The 23,925-nt window shown below is 42.4% G+C and overlaps 2 long non-coding RNA genes across 3 annotated transcripts; one reads left to right on the top strand and one right to left on the bottom strand.

The window, feature by feature from the left end:
* Window positions 1-916: 916 nt before the first annotated feature.
* On the bottom strand, window positions 917-14,127 carry LOC144314515 (uncharacterized). The gene is made up of 4 exons (XR_013380413.1): window positions 13,855-14,127; window positions 9,409-9,529; window positions 8,989-9,017; window positions 917-1,170 (listed from the first exon to the last, which is right to left on the bottom strand). It is a non-coding gene; the product is annotated as an uncharacterized LOC144314515 (long non-coding RNA).
* Window positions 14,128-14,201: 74 nt separating this feature from the next.
* Window positions 14,202-22,889, top strand: LOC144284636 (uncharacterized). Of its 2 annotated transcripts, none has more exons than XR_013353090.1 (3): window positions 14,202-14,839; window positions 16,938-17,053; window positions 22,283-22,889. It is a non-coding gene; the product is annotated as an uncharacterized LOC144284636 (long non-coding RNA). The 2 variants fall into 2 exon arrangements; XR_013353102.1 differs by having other exon boundaries at window positions 16,894-17,053.
* Window positions 22,890-23,925: the final 1,036 nt, after the last annotated feature.

Raw genomic sequence — 23,925 nt, 5'->3', positions numbered from 1 at the left:
AAGCAGGCTCCCTGGGGGGGGATCCTGATGTGGGACTCGATCCCAGGACCCCAGGGATCATACCCTGAGCCATCCAAGCCCCCCAAGAGGTGTTTTCCTTTAATCCTCATGAAATCCTCACCTATGACTTAGATACCATTCTTGTACCCATTTTACAGAAAAGGAAACTTAAGGCCCAGAGTGCTAGACTAGCTTGACCTAAGTCACATGGCAGTAGGATGGCAGTGCCGGGATTTTTACACAAGGTTGTCCCACTCCAGTGTTGGTGCCCTTCATTACTAAGTTCTGCGGTTCTTTTCACTTTGTCTTACCTAATTGGAAATTCAGTCTTAGGCTGACACAAAATTGAATTGAGATCAGTGAGTAATTGTTACAAATCCTCAGTGAGATGTTTGTCCTGTTGCTGGCTTCAGAAAAGGATTAATACTGAGGGAAAATAATGGTGCCAGATGTCTTAAAAATCTCCACTTCCTCAGATTGTATGAAACATGCAGTACAAAGTTTTTGAAAAGGTTCTGGATTCTACTGTGCTTGTCAATATGGAGACTGGACTATTCACAAAGTGGCTCACTTAGATCCACTTGGTTAGGAACCAAGAAACAAACTGGTTAGAAGAATGACTTTCAGGGACACCTGGGTGGCTCAGTTAAGTATCTGCCTTCAGCTCAGGTCATGATCTCAGAGTCCTGGGAGGGAGACCCACATCGGTCTCCCTGCTCAGTGGGGAGCCTGCTTCTCTCTCTCCCTCTTTGCTCTCTCTCACTCAAATAAATAAAATATTTTTTTTTTAAATCTTTAAATAATGACTTTCAGATATTTTTCTACACTTTACCCAAAGCTACCAGAACTACCTGATGGAAGTCCTAAGGACAGCTGACTGCTAGGAGTAATCCCCAGCCTACCACTCTCCCTCTATGCCTAATGCTATGTGAGTTTCCAAATTTCTTTTTTTTTTTTTTTTTAAGGTTTTATTTATTTATTCATGAGAGACAGAGAGAGTGAGGCAGAGAGGCAGGGACAGGGAGAGGGAGAAGCAGGTTCCTCCATGCAGGAAGCTCGATGTGGCACTCGATCACACTCTTAGCCAAAGGCAGACGCTCAACTGCTGAGCCACCCAGGCGTCCCCCAGATTTCTCTGAACCACATTTTCCTTATCTGTAGCTGACTTTGCTGCAAGGATTAAGTTAGATATGTGAAGTTCCTGTATTATTTTGTGGTGTATATGAACTGTTTAAAAAGAGTTTATTTATGAGAGAGAGCATGAGCAGGAGGGCCAGAGGGAGAGAGAGAATCCAAGCCAAAAGTACTAACCACAGAACCTGACAACCCTGAGATCCTTTTGTGGTGGATATAGATATTCAAAAATATTAGTTCTTTCTGGCCCTTTCTCTGAATGTTTAAGAAGGAAAGCACATAGCTGTGATGATTATGTCTTTATTGTTCCTTTTAGAGAGCTACATTTACCACACTGAATTTTATAGTCAGGTAGTAATTTACATTAAGACCAATCTTACCATTTATAACTTTAAACACCCTTATTGAAACTTCAGTAACATCATTTCCAAATATTAGCTTCAGGAGTATGTGGGTGGCTTGGTCAGTTAAGCATCGGTCTCTTGATTTCGGCTCAGGTCATGAGACTGACCCCGTGTCAGGCTCCACGATCAGTAGGGACTCTGCTTAGGATTCCCTCTTTCTCTCCCTCTACCTCTCCCGCCTCGTAACCATGTGCACACATGCACACACTCTCTCAAAAACAAAAAACAAATATCAGCTTCAACTTTAGTTGTGCTTGACATTCATTTAACAGTTACTGAAATCTGTTAAGTAAAAGACATCAATTATTATTTAGTAGAGCTTCTGAAACATTTCAGCAAAATAGCCTGGTTCACAAATAGGCATTAGGCATACATACTTTTATGGTAAGACCTGTTCTTTCTAACTGGTCCCAAGCTCCAATTCTGACTATAATTTTTAATGAAAATGATTTGGTCTGGCAACACCAAAAAGAAAAGGAAAACAAACACAAAAAAACTAAGAACAGAAATAGGCATTAACAAAAATTAGAGTTTTTAAAATATAGAAAGGATATTGTTCCCTTTTAAAGTCGTTCATTTTGTTAATTGATCTTGCATAATCACTTTCATCACTGCCAGTGAAAGAAATACTTTTACATCCTCTTCTCAAGTATAAGGTTATAAAATGTACTGAGTGTGTGTGTGCATATTGTGTGCTACACAATGAGAAAGCAGTGGGTATTATCTCAAAAATGCAAACTTTGCAAACCACTACACATCCTAGGTGTTTTAAGTGAACTGAGTTCCTAGAGCCTTGCAAAGCATTAAATCTAACTACATGATTTGAATTTAAGTGGAGCTATTTTCATCTAACTCAAAAAGTATGTGACTTAAGTAAGCAGCATGTACTTGACATTGGATTATTTGATTCGATCAAATGAACAACCAATTTAATAGAAAACTAATTAGACAAACCCACTTTGTTAGACTACATTATTTTATACTTTAAGAAGGTCTTTAATAGAGCTTGTATTTTCTGATGATGAGAAATTGATGTACAATTATATGTAATATATGAGAAATTAATATATAACATGTAATATACAAAGTTGGTTATGGCAAAAAACTGATGTTATTAGTTACAAAAATAGTCATATGAACTGAGCATGTGATGTGATAAATGCTGGATGCTAATGTACCTCAATATAATAGTTTTGCTTCTTTATTTTAACTCCTTTCATTGCCAACAAGAGTGATTTAAGGTGTGATTCACTCAGATTGTTTTTTGGTTCAATAAAGGGCTGTGTTTGAAAAACTGTCTATCCCTTGACTCTTACTGTTGCCCCAATACAACATCTTCTGTTGACAAAACCGAGGAACCAAAGAGTGGCAGGCAATGAAAGTGCTCTCTACTATTGTGAAACAAGTGATTACAACCTCCACCCTGGAACCTGAGCTCATGAGAATCTACATTTCAAGTGGCACGTTTGAAGCATGTGTGCATTCAGTCATTCATTCATTTATTCATTCAACAAATAATTCTTGATCTCTGTATGTATCCCAAGCATACAAATAAATCTGAATAGGTCATAGTACCCGTTCTGACTGGCTTGCAGTCTAGAAGGGATGAGAGATGAATAAACAGCTGAGAACTAATTACAATGGAGGAATTTAAGTATGTGTGCAAGGGCGTAGAGATGGAGATTGTAAGTAACACCAAGCACAAGGGCTCAGGATGTGGGGGCGTTGAGAGATGAAGGAAGTCAAAATACAACAGCCTGAGAGCCACACAAAAGCATCTGACTACCATTTTGCAGGTAGTGTGACCTAAAGGAAGTTAAGATATCAGAAAAGCTGGCTCGTAGAGTCTGCTGACTGGCTTTCCATGCTGTACTAAAGATAGAAAAATGGAGGACTCAGATCTGATGTATGGTTCTCTTCCCCCTAATATCTGCTGTCATAAGGTATTTTACTATCTCTGTTTTACCTAGGATTACAACTTCAGGGCAACTTTTGAGGTCATTAAGGAAATTGTTTTGCCAGACTTCAGTTATTGTCCTCTGATAGTGAAAAAGTGGTTCCGGTAGCCTGGGAGATAATTATCACATTTCCTACATGCAGTATTATAATATATTTAGATGTGGCCTTTTGTTTAAAAACTACAAGTTTGAGGCTTTCTCAGTGACGTTGCTCACTTTACTGTGAATTACATGGTGATGCTTTCTGCTGGCACATACTTGGGAGTTTAAAATGGCCTCATTCAAGGCCTTAGGCAGCAAGGCTGTACTACAAAATGCAACAGTCACTAAGAGGACACATTCTAATGTAAACACCATTGGTAAGATGAAGGCCAAGTGTTCCTGCCAAAAGAATCAGTAGAGCACAAGAAATGCGCACCATGGAATGAACAGCTGACATCAGCTCAGAGGCACGTGTGAGCTAGGAAAGGTGCTGGTTACTGATCTACAAGAATGGCTGTGTCCAAAGACCATGTAACTCAAAATCCAGCAGAATGAAGTATAGAAATATTCCTGGTCATTTGCTGTGCTTTGCATTGGGGAGTATTGATTATTCTCTTGATGGCAAAACTAAGGAATTATACTACACTGAGCAGAGCTGGGCAAGATGGTTCATGACAATAGCATTTTATAGCAGGAATCCTAAAAATACCTAGAACCTAGCAAGATAATCCCTTCTCTGGCTAAAGTTGGCAATCATTAGATATATTCACATAATCTTTGGTTGCAAGTTCCTTCTCCAAAGCTCACTTCAATGGCTGAGACACTGTGGTGATTGCCATGGGACTCTTGGCTAAAAGAAGATAGATTGATAGATAGATGATAGATAGATAGAGGATAGACAGATGAAAAACAGGACAGCTTCATCAGGTACATGAAAGGCCTTTTAAGGAACTAGTTCACAAAAAAAAAAAAAAAAAAAGGAACTAGTTCACACCACTAGAAACAGGTTTTTGAGATGGGCAGACTTTGAAAAAGCTTGATGTCTGGCTGTTGTCTAGAGTTTTCCTAGGCATTCTCCAAGAACTGGAGGTTTCCAAGGAGGGAGCCAGTAACAGACATTCTAGACCTGGTCACATGACAACTTACTTGCCAGTAGAAGGGTACCCTTCAGAGTAATGACTCAAAGTAATTTCGAGTTAGCTATTCAGGACTGAAGTTTCTGGTAGTAAATTGGACAACTAATTTGAAAATACTTTCACCACAAAATACCTAAAAATACTGAATAAGATAAAACAAACTTCTGTTTAGGTGCATAGCTAAACTAACAGGACATAATCATCTCAGTTAACGTAGGGCGTGGGAATTTTAGGAAGTCCTACTTCATCCCTATAGATAGTTTGTTATGAAGTTTATCTGTAAAAAGTGAAAGAAAGACATAAAATCAGAATTTCTGAAGTTACCTTCTTAAGCTGATCCCTGTTGTTGATGTTGCTTATTCTCAACTGTAAAATATATACAATACATCATATTCCCATTATAAAAGCAAAGCAAAGCACTCCTTCCTTAATAACTCAGTGCCAAAGCCCATGGGATTGGTTTCCCACACAAAAGGTGTGTCAAGAAGAGCAGTGGCCTGGCAGAGTCAGGAGATTGGCTGCAAATGTATTAAGGATAAAGGGAGTCAAGTTTCTCACTGTTGAGGAGTTACAGATGTGGAAAGAGGAGAAGCTAGAATGAACCACATAGTATTTCATTGGAACTGGAAGTATTAATATGTACTGGTGGTTTTCAATATATAGTGTGTGTGTTTGTGTGTGTGTGTGTGTGAGAGAGAGAGAGAGAGAGATTATACAGATATTTCCTACCTCTGATGATGGAGAAAGCTTAAAGCAGTGAGACCCCAATAGCAATGAGCATCCCTAACACCAAAAAGCTTGATTTCTAAAGCCCACTCACCACTAAAAGCAATCAGGTTTCCCTAATTCCAGTGTCGAGTCAGGGAAAAGTATAAGATGAACCTGGAACATTTTGTTGACCTAGAAAGTAAAGAAGCACTCAGAGTAGGATGGATATAAGTAAAAAAAAAAAAAAAAAAAAAAAGACACAGATGCTAACTTGAATAGGGCCCCACTAGCCCCACTACTGAATCTGGAACAATTCAAGTATCAAAATATGTAATGGTAGTAAGAGAATTATAAATCCACTGAATAAAATAGGAAGCCATGATTCTATTCTGAGATAGATAAACAGATAGGAAGAAAGAGACAGTTCAAAATTATAGTAGCATGCCAACAAACAAATGTAGATGGAATGATAAAATTCTGGTATGATTCTGGTAACCATCATATAATAATTTTAGCAAGAAACTTCAATGTTGCTAAACCAAGTGAAAGAGAGTTTGATGAGAAATGAGATATTTGCATAGTCTCAAATAAATTCTTATTAAAAACAAGTTCCATTAATAGTAGAAATATCTGACAGATACCAGAATCAAGTCATCAAAGTTAACCTCATGTGATGGGCTATAGTGCAGACTAGCTAAGTCCAAGAACCTCATCACACACAGGTAGTCTCCAAAATAGCACAGAGATGGCATAAAGAGTCTAGAAAGCTAATGAATCTGTTAGTGGGGTGGACCCCAAATTCTTTGCCAAGAAGCACGAAAAAGGCTTGAGGAAAATGCAGGCCAACAATGCCAAGGCCATGAGTGTTCATGCCAAGGCTATTGACGTCTTTGTAAAGCCCAAGGAGGTCAAGCCCAAGATCCCAAAAGGCATCAGCTGAAAGTTCAGCTAACTTGTCTATACTGCCCACCCTAAGCTCAGGAAGCATGCTGGTGCCCATAGCACCTAGGATCTCAACCTCTGCTGAAGAGAGACCAAGGCCAAGGCCAAGGCCAAGGTTCAAACCAGGCTTACAGCTCCACCTCTGGCTCTAGCTCTGGCTCTCTAAAGGTGTCTACCCTCCCACTTCCACCTCCCCCATCCAAAAAAGGCCCTGCAGTAGATGCTTCCATGCACCAGTGTGAAGAAAGAAGACCTGGTGTCATCCTGGGCTGCTATCCTTCTGTGCTATTTGTACAAATAACCTGAAGCAGGAGCTGTCAAAAAATAATTAATATCATTGATAATGGGGCAGATAAAACTATGTGCCCACCTGATAGGATGCACTGAGAATATGAATCATTTTTGTAAAATCCCTATCAAAATAGCCTAACCTAAATCTGAGAAAACATTAGACACACCCAAATTGAGGAACATTCTACAAATTAATTGGTCTGCAATCTTCAAAATGTCAGTGTTTTGAGAGATAAGGAAAGACTGAGCAACCATTCCAGATTGAAGGAGATGAAAGAAACTTGATAGCTAAGAGAAACGTCTACTCCTGGCATTGACCATTTGGCTGTAAAGAACATTATTCAGTTGGTGAAGCCTGAGTGGTGTTGGTGGATGTTGTGATGTCCCAGAGCTGATCTCCTGGTGTTGATGGTTAGGTTGTGGTTGCATAGAAAACCATTCTTATGTGTAGGCAATATGTACTATAATTTTTTGGAGTAAGGGGAAATCAGGCCTGCAACTTACTCTAAACTTGTTCAAGAACCAAAAAGTTCTTTGAATTAGTCTTGCAACATATTTGTATTTTTGAAATTATTTAAAATATATGAAAACCCAAGGACTTTAAGCGTGTATTAAGTTTTTACTGCAAATTCTACCATTCATTCATTAAGCCTATAGTAGGCACCTACTAGGCACTAGGAGCGATACACCATATATCCAGTCACTCTTACTCATCTGGTCTCTGCTCCCCTGAAGAAAAGGATTCTGCAGAGTTGGGCCTGGCAGCAAAAATTTACTTTTGAGATCAAGAGTCTATCAAAGTCAAAATCTACAGCACAGTGAATGCAATCCACTCATTCTTCCCATCGAAGGATTTCTCTCAAGATAAATTGAAGCTGTATTTTGGCTATCCCTTTAGGCACCCCCTTGGTATCGACAGAATGACTGTACCTCTATTTTTTTTTTTTAAATTTTTTTTTTTCATTTATTTATGATAGTCACACAGAGAGAGAGAGAGAGGCAGAGACACAGGCAGAGGGAGAAGCAGGCTCCATGCACCGGGAGCCCGACGTGGGATTCGATCCCGGGTCTCCAGGATCGCGCCCTGGGCCAAAGGCAGGCGCTAAACCGCTGCGCCACCCAGGGATCCCCTGTACCTCTATTTTTGAAGGAGAACGTGCTCTGTAGGATGCCAGAATGCCAGTGGTTAGATTAGCCAAGCATCCCCATTTATTTGTGGCCATGCTTCACATACGAAGATCATACAGTGAGGCCTACCGAACAACAATGGGGACTCCACAGTGCGATTTGTTTAGGCCCTCTGGAAGATGGTACAAGCTTGCTAAGCCTAGTATCCACTCACCACAATCATTTCCTCACCTATACCCTGAAAGAAGCACCACCAACATATAGTCTACTGAGTGTTGGTGTATGTGCAAGTACTTCACTAGATACTGCAGATCTTCCCAATAGGGGACCCCTAAGCCTCCTCTCCACGGGATCCTCCACAGCACCACCCACCTCCCATCAAGTCTCTGGCTCCCATCAGTGGAACCACCATGGTCCTCAAAAGGTCACTCTCCATTTAGATCCACTCCAGCCTCTCCTCCCCTCAGCCCTGTTCCCTCCTCCACTCTAGCCAAACTGGACTGCTGTCCTGGAAGAAGACACAGGCCTTCTTCACGGCCACCTGTTTGCCTCCACACTCTTCTATCACTGCCTGGCATGTCCTCTTCCCTCCTCTCCCTCTGGTAAACTTCCACTCAGCCCTGAAGAAACCGCCTGCCTTCGTCCATTCGGGCTGCTGTAACAAAAATATACCACAGATTGGGTGGCTTGCCAACAGCAAACATCTATTTCTCACAGTTCTGGAGGCTGGAGGTCCAAGGTCAGGGCGCCAGCACCCGTGCCGTCATGTTCTGGTGAGAGCGCACTTCCGGGTTCACAGCTGGTGCCTTCTCGCTGTGTCCTCACGTGGTGGAAGGAGTGACAGAGTTTTCTGGGGCCTCTTTTATAAGGCCACTAGTCGCCTTCATCAGGCTCTGCCCTCGAGACCTAATTAATCACAGCTCACAGGCCCCACCTCCTAGTACCATTATCTTTGGGGTTTGAGATTTTAGCATAGGAATTGGGGGCCCCATTCAGACCACAGCACAGCCCGAATGCCACCTCCTCTGTGAGGTTTTCTCACCTCTCAGAGGTAGACTCAGCCAGTCCCTCACATGGTGTGGGGCACTGAGCACTGTGTTCTCTCTTCTACCTTCATAGCCTTCAGTTTGTCAAGTGCCCATGGCCTTCAGTTTGTCAATCATCTTCAGTGGCCTGGAAACAGCCAGAGGCAGGGGCCACATTCTCTGTGGGCCCTTACACTGTCCCCAGCACAGGGTTGGCACTAAATTGTTTCAATAAGCCTCAGCTATTAACAATAACAAAACTCTGACAAGGTCTACTTACTGACTGTGGATGCTCTCCCAGGTTCTTTCCTAAATGAACCAATAAAAGCAGCTGCTAAAATGCATAGATGATCCAAGGGGGGGGGTGGCTTCTGGGAGACTTCCTCCCTCCAGTAAATGTGAGATAATTAAATTGTCATCTTGGACCAAGACCTGGCAAGAGGAAGTCCAGGGGCGGGAGGGGCTCCCAGCTGGTAAACTTTGGTCAACCAAAGGCTCCAACGTGGGAGCCTCTCTGGGTGGGAGTGGGAGTGGGAGTGGGGATGGGCTGGGGGCTGAGTAGGGGTGGGGATGGGGGCGTGATGAGGCGGGGTGGGGGTGGGGAACCACAGGAGGGTGGGGCAAGGAGAGCCAGCCCTAGTACCAGGCAGGAGAGGGGACATACAGGTTAGTGAGGACGGGAGGCCTTGTATCTCTTTACCTCTAAAACTGGGCAACATCTTTGCATGTCGGCTCAGTCCTCGAAAGAGCAGAGGAAGAGCTGGAGTAGCAGGAGGCACCAATGGCCATGCAAAAACTTCATGGGTTCACATGCAAATCATCTGAGGAAAACACAGAGCATGGTCAATTGGCCTTAAGATTGTCCTTCCCTGTTAAAGGGGAGGAGAAGAAAAATTAGAATAAAAAAACTGCCAGACTTTGGAAGATAAATCATTGCTGTTTAGACTCTGCCCATTTTCATCGCTGTTCCCAGTTGCTCTTCCAGAGGTCTGGCCTAGCTTGGGTGTGGCATTGCTGGTACCTCTCCTTTATCTCTTGGATTAGCTCTCAAAGGGAAATATTTGGGACAAATATTTGGAACTCCACCCTCTGTGAAAAGAACCTTAATGACTGTCTCCAGCACAGCTCTTGGCTGGTCATAGACGGCCAGGGAAGGTGGCATAGTGGGCCTTTGGGGTACCCAGTGTCAGGAAACTTGAAGCTAATGAATCCCCAGCCTGAATCTAGTGCACCTCAGATTAGAACATGTCCCGCTGGACCGTGGCTAAAATAGAATCTTCCCTGTAGCGACATTTCAATGTCATGGCAAGCTTTCAAGAAACTTCTTTCCACCAATCAATTAGTCTTAGGTGCCCTGAATCCTTTCTCCTGGGAGCAGGGAGAGTCTCCATCCTTCCTAGGCCCTGGACATGAGGTCTTTCTGCCTCCAGTCAAGCTGTTCACTTCTCCCATCCATTGGGAGCCATGCCCATCCATCATGAGCCAACCTGCACCTTGGGATACAAATGGAGAGAAGGGAGTGCCTGCCTCAACCAGGAGCCATCTGTTCAGGGATATGTTGGCCCAAGGCTCAGAGATAAATAGGAGACACACCACTGCTTCACTTCAGCTGTTGATGATAATAATAATAATAATAATAATAATAATAATAATAATAATAATAAAAAATATCAACAAGTATTCTATTTGTGGTTGCTTATGCCATGCCTGGTCCTGAACTAAGCACTTCATGTATCATCTTATTTCATCTTCACACCAATCCTAACAGACTGGTACTACTCTCCCCATTTCTAAGACCTGCCCCCCAGTGTCCCAGCTACTGAATGGCAGAGTCCAGTTTCCAAGCTCCTAACTGCTCCAACCCTCAACTTTTCCCCAAGGGTACCCGGCCAGCTGATCCTGGTCCTTGTACAAGGGGTAGTTGCCATTCACCGTGGAATCCGTCAGGTCACCCACCGCCTTACAAGGTGGATCTGGGGTGTCTTTACTCTCCTGCCCATCCAGTCTCAACACTAAGAGCTGTCTCAAACCCCCAGACCCCAGGAAGCCTCTCTCCAACTCCGGCAGGGCTGATCTCTACTGACCACCCTTCCCGCGTGTTCTCTAGCACCCCAATGCTTGAAGTGTGATCCGACCAAGAAAAATGCAGACTCTCAGATCTTCCCCCAAATTCACATTTAAACAAGGCTCCGGGTGACTCCGTGCTCCCAGGCTCTTTGCAATTTAGATCTTCCTCAATTAGCAATAGCTTTGAGTGGTTCTGGTTTTCTTTGTTGGTGGCCCCTTTGTCATTTTGGAGAAACTAGAAGTGGAATGTTGGTTTGCCCCAATCACTGCAGACTGTCCAAACTGCATACTGGGAATACAACTGGTAACCTGGGGTCCTTGCCCCCAGAGTGATCGCCTTATAAGCCCTGCTGAATGGCAGCCTGACATCAGTATTATCCCAAGGACTCCAGTGGCCTCTCAAACCCCACCTGCCCCTGACCTTTGTTGGGGTCCTAGGGGTACAAAAACAAGCACTCATGTACAGAGGGGCTTATAGGGCCCTGCCAGGCACTTCATGAAAGAATCGACACTTTGGTTTTTCTTTTAATGCTAAAAGAATATTCTGCCCTAGGGCTCAGACCCCACATCTCAGGTGTCCCAAGTGCCCCAGTCCTGGATGCATTCTTGGTGGCATAGCAGCGCTTAGTCAAAGAAGGAGCCACCTCCTGCGGGCTCTGGAATTTCAGAGCCCTGTTTATAAAAGAGTTTACAGGAATCCTGTGGTCTCTGCCTGGCTACAGCCATGTCCCCTGACTCATTGTTCTTCTCCAGAGCTGTCACTACCTCTTAAACAGCTCTCGCTTTTTAAAATCACCTATTTAATGTGTCCTAGCCCTTAGAGAAAAACTATATATTTACTCTTTCTCACTTCCTGTGGGAAGGGTGGGGCCCTACCGCTGCTCTTCAGCAGTTGCTATGATTCACTCTGGGAGTGAGGGCCTTTCAGCAGGGAGGGAAGTGATTTGTGTAGTCTTTGGAATGCAGGTAGGGCTGTACTTTCTGAAGTGTTTGCTGATGAAGGAGCGATGTGGAAGGCAAACTTGTTATATAAAAGCACTAGAGTGTGTGTGTGTGTGTGTGTGTGTGTGTGTGTGTGTGTATGGCAGCCTGTGTCCTGACAGCCTTTGGCAAGGCCAGAGCACCAGAATGTTCTCTCCATCATGAGAGCCAATGCCTCTCCTTGGGTGCAGCCCCAGGCTTGCCCTTGTGGGAAATGAACCTCCTCTTGGAAGATACATTTGTAGTCTGAGTGCCTTCCTGGCTCCCCACGAAGGCCAGTCCTAGGTTTTCAGGGTGCAGATCGGGCAGGGGAAGCTCTAAGGCAAGCCCAGGGAGGCTGGGCTCAACCGCAGCATAGATAGGCCTAGGCCTAGGGTAAGGACAAGGGAGCTCTGGGGGTAAGCCGCACCTGCATTCACCCGCATTTGCAAAGATCCTTGAGAGCCTCGGTGTGAGTGAACCATCAGCCCCAGCCCAGCCCAGAACAAGGCTAAGGAGAGTACAGTGTGGGAGGCAGCAGTTGGCTGGGGAGTGTACACCTGGCGTGGTGACAATTCGAGTGTTAGGACTTGCTTTTCCCCTTCTCTGTTTCAGAGGTGGTGCCATGGAAGGGTCAGGAGAGTAGAGACTGGAGCTAGCCTGTCTGGTTCCAAACTTAGTTCTGTCACATGCTGGATGCAGAGTCCTCAGGCAAGCTACTTAACCTCTCTGTATCTCAGTTTCTTCCTCTAGAAAAGAGACAATAACAGCATCCATTTCATAGGATTGTTGTGAGGATTAAGAGATTAATTCACGTAAAGAGCTTAGAGCAGTGGCCAGCGCATAATAAGTACCCGATGAATATTAACCATTATTCTTTGGGAACAAAAATCAATGTCCCAGAGGGTGGCAGGGATGGAGTAGGGCAAACATTTTAATCTTCTCAACCTAGGAGACAAAGTTCATCCAACGATTTTTCTACACAATCAAAAAGAAAAGAATGACCGGGACACATTGCCTCCCATCAGCAGGGAAGCATTTTCAGAAGATGTTGTAGTGTGGTAGCAAAAATCCTAACTCCACTCTAGAATACATTATCTTAGGAAAAAACAGTAAATCTGTAGGCTGGTTCTCAAGCCTACATACTTTCCATTTTTCGAAGTAACTTGATGGGTTCCTAAGATTAAGAGAGTATCAGCATTCTGAATCTATACCCAGGAGTTTCTGATTGCTTTTTCCACATTAAATATATGATTTTTACGTTTGAAGGAAGGACAGATCTCTAAATTAAGTGCATTTAGGGCAGCCCTGGTGGAGCAGCGGTTTGGCACTGCCTGCAGCCTGGGGTGTGATCCTGGAGACCCAGGATCGAGTCCCACGTCAGGCTCCCTGCATGGAGCCTGCTTCTTCCTCTCCCTGTGTCTCTGCCTCTCTGTGTGTATGTCTATGAATAAATAAATAAAATCTTTAAAAAAAAATTAAGTGCATTTAGATGTTTGTCTCTTTTTATGATACCTGTGAAGCCAATCCTCACCTCATTTTCAGAGCCCGCTTCAATCTCTTTAAAATCCATGTAATTAGGGGCACCTGGGTGGCTCCATGGTTGAGTGTCTGCCTTTGGCTCAGGTCATGCTCCCGGGGTCTCAGCATCGGGCTCCTCACAGGAAGCCTGCTTCTCCCTCTGCCTATGTCTCTGCCTCTTTCTCTGTGTCTCTCATGAATAAATAAATAAAAGCTTTTTTTAAAAAAATAATAAATAAATAAAATCCATGTAATTAGAAAGCACAGCTCCATATTAATCTTTGTGTGTCTATTTATCTTTCTAGTCAATGGGCATTTATTAAGCATCTACTACATGCCAACTTCTATGTTAGATGCTCTGAAGGTTATAAGGATGCAAGAGATCTAGGGTCCTATTTAGGGAAGACTAACTAGCACCCAACATATATGTACTATATTAGGACAGAATCAATAAAAGAAGAAGAAATATTGAAGACACCATGACATGTTTACATCAGGATTAGCTAACTAGTTGGGAATTATAACATCAAATCGAATAACATTTCCAAATGTAAACATGTTCTCTTTTGAGAAGCTCAAAGGCACATTCACTACTTACCTGGGGGAGTTTAGAGGCTTGGAGAGAGTGGCAGTCACAAAAACCACAGCCAGACAAACCAAACCAGGGTCATCTGCTGAGAAAAGGAAGAAACCATGTCTCCCTTAAGCAAATAATTTCTCAGGTGGCAATGGAAAGCAAATCAAAGAATTAAAAAATAGATTAGCATTCCCTTCTATAAACACTTCTACTATCATATGACAAATTAGTGTAAACTCCACATGTACTTGTATCAAGAAAATACACTGCTTTCATGAAACAAAAAAGAGCTCTCTGATTCTTCAGAGAAAAGGAATTGTTGTCACATAAAACCTGTTGCCTAGCAACAAAACAGCAACTCATCACACCTTCCTTCCAGCCATGGACACACACAGCCTCACCCTCTTGCCTGCTCATTCCTCCTGACTAACGAGTACAGGGCTCTTTTGATAGGATCTGGAGTTGGGAGGACTGGGTTTTAAGGTTCTAGTTTAAAAGCACCAATCAGTATGGAAGTTTTGAAAATTGCTAAGAATTTAATCATAGAGTCAGAGCATTTGCAAAAGCCACATACAATAAAACAAGAGGCCCATTCTGCTGGGTTCTTTTTCTTTTCTGTTTTGTTTCCAATAATGACAGTTTCTCAGGCCTGAGCCAGGGGCACCAGGGTGGTCCTCCTCCAGCCTTTAGGCTTAGTATGAAAATGGAGTCATGCAACACAGCACTTCACTTCAGACCCTAAATCCGTCAGTGAAAACCCATGTCCTTTGCAATACCAGCTTCATTTCATTGCCAAATGCTAAGTCAAATGAGCAACTCTCCTCTTTTCAAATGCCATGTATAACAGAACCATTGGACACGATGTTTGGGAGCCAGTTGCTAACCAACATTCTATAGAACAGAGTGTATTCAGTGATATGACTCATAGATAAATTACTTCACCCTCATGAACCTCAAACTGGGTGTGCCATTTGCTGCAGATTGACTCAGGGCTTAACCCTTCCAGGTATGGAGAAATCCCACTTGCCTTCTTCCCCCCATGACGTCTAATGCCTATAAATGGTGGCAGACACTGTTGGGAAGCCATGATGGGTTCACAAGAGCTACCTCATCTCAGAGCATGATGACTTGTCTCTCAATATCTGTTTCCGCTATCAGCAGGGGCACTGGTTATGGGAAAATGCAAATTCCAGCAGTTCAGCAATTAGATGCAAAAACAGGAGTAACTCATATCTAGCGACATTGGCAATTTTACAATCAAGAAAAGTTCGATATTCTTTGACTTGCCACCCCCATCCCACTTATTACCTTTTCTGAAAGACATTTAACATGTATTTTTCTCCTCAGCATCCAAGGTCTTAAATTTCTAATGCCAGCTGAAGGCCTGACTAGAAGGGAGAGGTCTGCATTCCTTACTCTGTTTATGCTCCCACCTAATTGTAAGTGTTCTCTAGTGTAAACAAACAGTGACACTATTGTGGCATCAGTATGAATGCATGCAGCCTCAGTCATTAAGGACATATTCTCCCAATTTGTTTGTGATTAACTGACTTGTCATTTTCTTCCAATCTTCTTTTCTGTGCTTAAGATCCATAACAGGAGTTCAACGTCTTGTGATAATCGCAAAGGCAAAATATTCAATCCAGGTTTTGAAGTGTTGATAGAGTCTTAATACTGTTGATGGAGGGTTGATAATTTCTGCAAGAATGAAGAAAAATCTAGAGTCCCGAGATGACCCAAGAGACTGGAGAAATACTTTTATGTCTCTTTTATGACAATCATCTTTTATGACAGTAGGCTGAGCCACTAGGCTCAGTTGGTTAAGTGTTTGCGTTCAGCTCAGGCCATGATCTCAGGGTCCTGGGATCAAGCCCCGCATTGGGTTCCCTGCTCAGTGGGGAGTGTGCTTCTCCCACTCATGAGCTTGCTTCTCCCTTCCCTCCATGAGATTGCTTTTTCTCACTATCTCTGTCTCTCTCTCACAAATAAATAAAATCTTTTTTTTTAAAAGACATTAGAGCATTTTAGGCTCACAGAAAGATTGAGATGAACATGCAGAGATTTCCCATATACCCTTTGCCCACACACATGCACAGCCTTCCTGATTATCAGCACCCCCTACCAGAGTAGAACATTTGTTGTAACAGACAAACCTACATGGACACATCATCATCATCCAAAGTCCATAGTTTATATTCGGGTTCATTCTTGGTGGTGTACATTTTATGGGTTTGGACAAGTGTACAATGATATGTATCCACCATTATAGAATCATATAGAGTAGGTTCACTCCCTAAAAATCCTCTATGCTCTACTTATTCATCCCTCCCTCCCTCACTCCCTCCCTCCCACCCGAGGGAACCACTAATCTTTTTACTGCCTCCATAGTTTTGCCTTTTTCAGAATGTCATAGGGTTGGAATTACAAAGTAGAGCCCTTTCAGATTATCTACTTTCACTTAGTGATCTGCTTTAACACTTTTCCTCATCTTTTCATGGTTTGATGGCCCGTTTCTTTTTAGTGCTGAATAATATTCCACTGTCTGGTTGTACCACACCTTATCCATTTACCTACTGAAGGACATCTTGGTTGCTTCCAAATGTTGACAACTCTAAGTAAAGCTGCTAGAAATGTTCATGTATAGGGCTTTGCATAGACATAAGTTTTCAACTCATTTGGATAAATACCATGAAGTATAATTGCTGAACCATATGGTAAAGGTATGTTTAGTTTGGTAAGAAACCGCCAAACTGTCTTCCAAAGTGGTTTGTACTATATTTCATGCCCACCAGCAATGAATGAGAGTTCCTGTTGCCCCACACCTTCACTGGTGTGGTCACTGTTTTGGATTTGGGCCATTCTAATAGGTGTGTAGTGGTTCTCATTGCTATTTTAATCTGCATTTTCCTGATGCCATATAATGTAGGGTATCTTTTCACATATTAATATCCTCTCTGGTGAAATGTCTTATAAAGGTTTTGGCCGATTTTTAAATAAGGTTGTTTATTTATTATGGATGAGGGAAAATAGTTGTAAAGGGTAATTCACGATCTTCATCAGCTAAACACCCAGATGTGTCAGCTGTGTCTGTAAACTCCATGAAGGTATCATGAAGCTCCACCTTCCAGAATGATCCTGAGGCTGGCACAGGGAGCTCAGAGGCTGAGGGCACAGTCTTGAGGACCTCTGATCTGTACCCTTCCTGCTGGATAAACCTCAGGCAAGTTACTTCACTTCTTTTATGCTCAGGTTTCTTTTCCATACAAATTAAGATCATAATATAAGGGTTTGTAGAGATTAAATAAGATAACATTGATAGTGTTGTAGCCTAGTGCCTGACACATCAGGTAAGTGCTCAGGAAACAGTACTTGTTCTTAATAAGAAGTGAACCATGGTAAGCCATTATCAAGTGAAACTGGGTTTTGAGAATAGGAGTGTTGACCAATTTGGTGGTGTGTGTGCGCTAGTTGCTAGGGCTGCCGTAACAAAATACCACAAACTAGCTGGCTTAAATAACAGAAATGTATTTTCTCACCATTCTGGAGGATGGAAACCCCAAATAAAAGTGCCAGCAGTGCTGGTTTCTTCTGATGCTTCTCTTCCTGGCTTGCAGATGGCCACCTTCTCCCTGTGTCTTACATGGTTGTCCTGTATGTATTTGCATCCAAATTTCCTCTTCTTGTAAGGACACAGGTCACATTGGATAAGAGCCCACCCTAATGACCTCATTATAACTTACCTCTCCAAAGACCCTATCTCCAAATACAGTTATATTCTGAGGTCCTGGAGGTTAGGACTTTAATATATGAATTTGAGGTGGTGGGGGCACAAGTAAATTGATAACACTTTGGGGGATCCCTGGGTGGTGCAGCGGATTAGCGCCTGCCTTTGGCCCAGGGCGCGATCCTGGAGATCCGGGATCGAATCCCACGACGGCCTCCCGGTGCATGGAGCCTGCTTCTCCCTCTGCCTATGTCTCTGCCTCTCTCTCTCTCTCTCTCTCTGTGTGACTATCATAAATAAATAAAAATTTTTAAAAAATAACACTTTGGAAAGTCTATCTAGTTTGGTTGAGCTTTTTCAGGGAAATGACATAAGCTTTGAAGAGATCAGGAAAAGGAAATCTTTCTGCTCTGCTCTACCTGCTCTGAGGTCTGCTTTCCCAAGCCTAGCGGGTGAAGGAGTCAGAGCTATAAAAGGAAGAAGCGAAACCCGCCTTGATAAATGGAGTCCTCTAACACCAACCAGCTACCAAAATCCACAGCCCCACATGTTAGCAGTTGAATTATGTTTTCCCAAATGTTACCTTAGTTGATATGGTCCTTACAGAAGTAATCAGGTTTAAAATGAGGTGTTTAGGGTGGGCTCTAACCCGATACCACTATGTTGTAAAAGGGGGAGATTTGGGCCCAAAGACACACACGAGGATGGTATAAAGGCACATTTACAAGCTGTGAGGAAGGCCTAGAACAGGTCCCTCCTGCAGTCCTCTGAAGAAACCAATCCCACTGACACCTCGAGCTAAGATTTCTAGCCTCCAGAATCGTGGGAAAATAGGTGGTTAAGCAGATACTTGGTGATGGCAGCCCCAGCAACTCAACATACCATACTTCCTTCATTTGCCTGACAGCTATCTAATCAGTTTCTATGGTGTGCCAGGGCTTCAGATACATGATGAATAATGTACATTTCCCACCATTAAGAAACTTGCAGGCTTTGGAGGGGGAAACAATCACATTAAAAAATCATTTTGGTTGGGGCACCTGGCTGGCTCAGTCTGTAGAGCGTTTGACTCTTGATCTCGGGGTCATCAGGGGTTGTGAGTCAAACCCCACATTGAGTGTGGAGTCTACTTTAAAAATAAAAAATAAAAAAATCAGGGGTGTTTGGCTGGTGCTGGCTTACTGGGTAGAGCATGTGACTCTTCATGAGTCGGGGTTGTGAGGGGTTGTGACTTTGAGCCCCCTGTCAGGGGTAGAATTTGCTTAAAAAAAAAAAACAAACACAAACTTTAATCATTTGGGTTTAATGTGGCTAGTGTTCCATTTCCTTGTTGGCCAGGAAATAGGTTTGCAGTTTTTATTCTAATTTGGTGTCAAAACACTGACTTTTGCAAAGGAGGAGTCATTCTCTGTGTGTGTGTGTGTGTGTGTGGTGGGGGGGAGGGAACATAGGCCTCCTTCAGTATCCTGCCTGCTGCCCTACACATCTAACTCCACCTCTGACCCAGCCACCCCCTAATCCTCCCCCAACACAGAATCAGTCTTTGGAAAGGCAAATCAGGTCTTGCCACAGCTCAAACCATCCCACTCCTCTCTGGCTTAAAGCATTTCAGTGATTTCCCATTTTCTAGTCATAAGTGTAACTCCCTAAAATGGCACACGCCCACACCCTGACGTGGCATCCTGGGCCAGCCATGCTGACCTTCCTCCCCCACAAGAATCTGGACTTGCTGTTCCTGCCTGAATCCCCCTTCCCTCCTCTCTTGACCTGGTCAATCTACCTCCTTCCAGATCTTGCTTATTCATCATTTCTCTTAGACAGCTTTCCTTGAACACCCAACTTAGGGCAAATCTCCTATGGTCCTCGGTAGCACCATCTACATCTACCTCCTCATCATAGTTGATATTTTTTATTTATTTGTGCAATTCTAAGCTCTATGAAGGCATATCTATATCCACTCACCATAATATCTTCAGTGCTTGGACACATAGTTGGGGCTCAATAAATATCGTTTGAATGTATCAATGAGTGAGTACTGATGCCTAGAATTTCCAATACGGGAAGCAAGATATAGTATTTGAAAAATAGTCAAGAATTAGTGAATATGAACAAAGTCAGTACACATATGAGCATTATTGTAGAAACAAACTTTTTGTCAAGTTATTTATTGTCAAGAAGGTCCTTTGCTCTGAAAATCAATTTTTTCCTATTCCATTTTGAATACATTTTCTGAACATTTACTTATTCTATATTCTATATTCACTACCTATATTCTATATTCACTACCAAATTTCTCCTATGTGTCAGAGAAATTTTAAGTAATTCTAATCCCCTCTTTTTGAAACAGTCAGATAGCAGTTGACTGGTGACAAGTTAATCGATTTCACTGCCAGACGTAAGATTTTCCCAGGCCTTCTGAATAAATTTAAATTAATTGAATACAGAATGAGTTTGAAGGACTGTAAGGCAAAGGTGCATCTGCTCCAGCGCTGATCTACCAAATGTTCGTTGGCTGGTGCTGGTGTAAAAGCATTACGCTGAGCCCGGCAGCCCAGCCCTGGAGGAGTTGGTGATCTACTGTGAGCATGTGGATTTAAACAAATATTACAGTGCAGCAAGATAAGGGCTACCAGAGGGAGTTCAAAATGCTATCAACCCCATGAGGCAGATGGAAAATGTAGGACTTGACATAATCACCTAAGCTCTCTACATTTAAAAAAAAATTTTTTTTGTTAAAGATTTATTTATTTTGAGAGAGAGAGAGCAAGGGGGTAGGAGGGGAGGCAAGGCAGAGAAGGAAGGGGTAGAAGGAGAAAATCCTTAAACAGACTCCCTGCTCAGCGCTGATTAGGGGCTCTATCTCAGGACCCCAAGATCAGGACCTGTGCTGAAATCAAGAGTTGGTTGTTTAACCCACTGAACCATCCAGGTTCCCGAACTCTTTACATTTTAATAAGAATTATGATTGGAAAAGGAAACATGCTGAATAAAATAAGACTTGATTACAGCTTGCCTGTAAGCAGAACAAATAGTTGGCATTCATCCTTCCTCACCTTTTAGAAAAAGTAAGCTAACTGCTTCCTTGCTTTGTCACTTTCCTGTGAATGCCCCTTCCGCTCCTGTCATTTCTTGTATTCCCCCCTAGCTTCCTCCCCGCAGCTAGTGCCTTTCCCCCAGGGTATAATTTTGTTTTTACTTTGTAGTTGGTCTTTTGGCACTGAGTTCCCTAAGGACAGGAACTCCTAGTCCCTAAATCACCCGACTTTGCAGTATATCCTTCTTGATTCCTGGTTTTCTTAAAAATACAAATAAACCAATTCCCTATCTAAATATTTAAGAACTCAGAATAGATGGGGAAGTCCGAATCCTAAAATACAAGTTCAATCTGTCAATTAGTTTGGAGGCTATATGACGCAGCTATCTAAACAGCATGGAAATTGGGATACAAATTAGAACTGTTAAACTTTCTTTTAGCTGTCAACATAATTTATTACTAACTGCTTCTCTTCTGACACCATTGGGTGAAACGGCTCAGGTTAGTCCAAATATCTTCCACTGATACATATTTTTAACCTGTCAGGTCCGATTAAGTTCTGATAATATTAGCAAGTAAAGCTATTATACAGTATCGGCAGTCATAATTTATAGAAAGTAGAGTTTCTTGTTATGTAATTAATCAACAAGAGACACCATGTCCTGAGAGGAGGGGTGGCTATGTGGGTGGTATAAAGGTGGACAGTAGCCTCTTTTGCTCTCTGGGTCACTGTTTCCTTGGACCCCAGGAATGATTCCTCAGCCAGTCATACAGGGAGAGTGATTTGATAAGCCAAATAGTCATTCATTTATTCAGCCAATATCTATTGACTGCCCTCTGGCAGCCAGGCACTGTTCTAGGCCCATGGGGAAACAGCAGAGAACACAGCAGAAGTTTATGTTCTAGCAAGTGAAACAGACCATAAATATGTAAACAAGCAACTATATATTCTAATGTCTGGTAGCATGAGTTGGTATGAAGAAATTAACATAGAGGAAGGGGTCAGAGCTGATGAGAGCTGATATAAGGGACCTGTTACTGACATGTCACAGTTTGGAATTTATTTTTTTATCTTTTTAAGATTTTATTTATTTCTTCATGAGAGAGGCAGAGATACAGGCAGAGAGAGAAGCAGGCTCCCTCTGGGGAGCCCGATGCAGGACTCGATCCTAGGACCTCAGGATCATGACCGGAGCTGAACGCAGATGCTCAACCACTGAGCCACTCAGGTGCCCCCAATGTTTAGAATTTAAAATGAGGGCTGTAGAAATGTTCTGTATGTCCTGACGTTTCAGTGACTATGTGATAATCCAAATGCACATCCAGGTTAAGACCAGTCACAATGATCTGCAATTAGCTGCATTTTAAAGCCATACTACTCAGAGTTCTTGGTTGTGAGGGACAAAAAACCCAACCCAAACAGGTGTAGGAAAAAAAAGGAATCTCCTACTTTGCCTAAGTGAAAACTTCAAGGGGTTGGTCAAGGGTTTTTTTTAGTTTATTGCACACCACAGAGTTATAAATAACAAATATAGAGGCTTGATGCTGAAAATATCTTATGGACACTGGAGTATTTTTCTGAAAGGAGTTGCCATGTTTATTGACCTAGGAGTTCAAATAACATCATCTGGACCACAACTTCTCTTTCTTCTCTTGGTAACGCTTTCTCCCATTTTTTCCTTCATTTTCAGCTGAGCCAAGCAGATATCCAAATAGCTGGAAGTCCCTCTGGAGGTCTCTCAAGAGTTAAAACCAAACCAAACCAAACCCAGGATTGAGTCCCACTGGAGGAATTGAAGATGTTTGCTGAAACCAATGAGTGCAGACAGGGAGACCCTATCTCTTCATTGGCCATTCTGAGGCACAGGCCCAGGCTCAGGGTGGGGTCTTGAGGCAGCCACCAAACCACATGGACCGAGGATGGGGAGTGAACAGGTCTCTAAGGCAAGCACTGGTTCTGTTACTAGAATAAGGTGGAAAGGATGTTGGGGAAATAAAATCAGGAAATGTCCAAGATCACATACAGAAACTCTACTCTTTTACACCTCCCCACACACACTAATTTCATTATTGATGTCTCAAATGACATCTTGTTATATTTTTAATCCATTAACATGATTGTGTTGTTTATAGTTCAGGGTTTCAGCCTTTAAATCCCACACCAGAATTAAAAGTGATTTATGCACCGCCTTTAAATATTATGGGATTCTATATTTGTCTATGTATTTACCCTAATCAGAGAACATTATACTTTCATATGACTTTGTGTTGCTGTACAAATCATTCATTTTAAGAGGAAAATGTGTATATGTATATAAATATATAATATATATATTTCAATCTGGCCGAGTCCTGGTATTTCAGAACCTCTGGGTTTGTTTTTGTTCTTTCTCATGGCTGTAAACAAATTTTTTTTTTTAAAGTAAGTTCCAGCATGGAACTCAACGTGGAGCTCAAACTCATAACCCTGAGATTAAGACCTCAGCTGAAGTCAAGAGTCAGGCACTTAACTGACTGAGCCACTCAGGTACCCCATGGTTTTTTTTTTTTTTTTTTTAAATAATTGCTATCTTTTCTTTTTAGCTTGAATCATTTCAGGGTGCTTTTAGTCTCTTGGATTTTTTTTCTGGAAGAATTTAGCAGAGGTAAATCCCAATCTTTATGTCTTTGAAAGACCTAACAGCAAAGGGTCTCAAATAAATTGTTTTCTCCTCAGTGCATGTCTCTTGTTGATTGCATGGCACAGAACCCCATCAAAATATAACATCCTCCAAGACACGTTCATGGTGAGCATTTGGCAGGACTATGCCCAGTGGGGTACCTTGCGGTGGCACGTCCTATTTTGGAAAGCAGAGCTCCTCGAGCCCTGGAAATTTTCTGCAAAGAAGCTTTACAACATCACTTCCTCAAAAGATTCCTGGCAGGACAGTCTCTCATTAATGCACCATGTGGAACTCAAATGGGAAACCCAACTTTCTCTAAGTCTCAGGCAGTTATGTTATTCAAACAATTATGGATTTACACAATTTGAGCTGTGGTTTTTTTTGTTTTTGTTTTTGTTTTTGTTTTTTTTTTTTTTTTAGTTTATTGCACACCACAGAGTTATAAATAACAAATATAGAGGCTTGATGCTGAAAATATCTTATGGACACTGGAGTATTTTTCTGAAAGGAGTTGCCATGTTTATTGTTTCATTATGGTGTTGTGAAGTGTATAGGTATGGGCATGTGCCAAAAGCAATATCAGTTTCCTGGATACCACCCAGTGAACATTTAGGTACTTTTTACTGCAAATTAAATGCTCTCCCAATAACCTCTGCATTTGTCATATGGTT

This window comes from Canis aureus, chromosome 1 (assembly GCF_053574225.1).
Source record: "Canis aureus isolate CA01 chromosome 1, VMU_Caureus_v.1.0, whole genome shotgun sequence".
NCBI lineage: Eukaryota > Metazoa > Chordata > Mammalia > Carnivora > Canidae > Canis > Canis aureus.
Note: the sequence above shows the minus strand (reverse complement) of the source record. Positions and strands in the feature narration are given on the sequence as shown.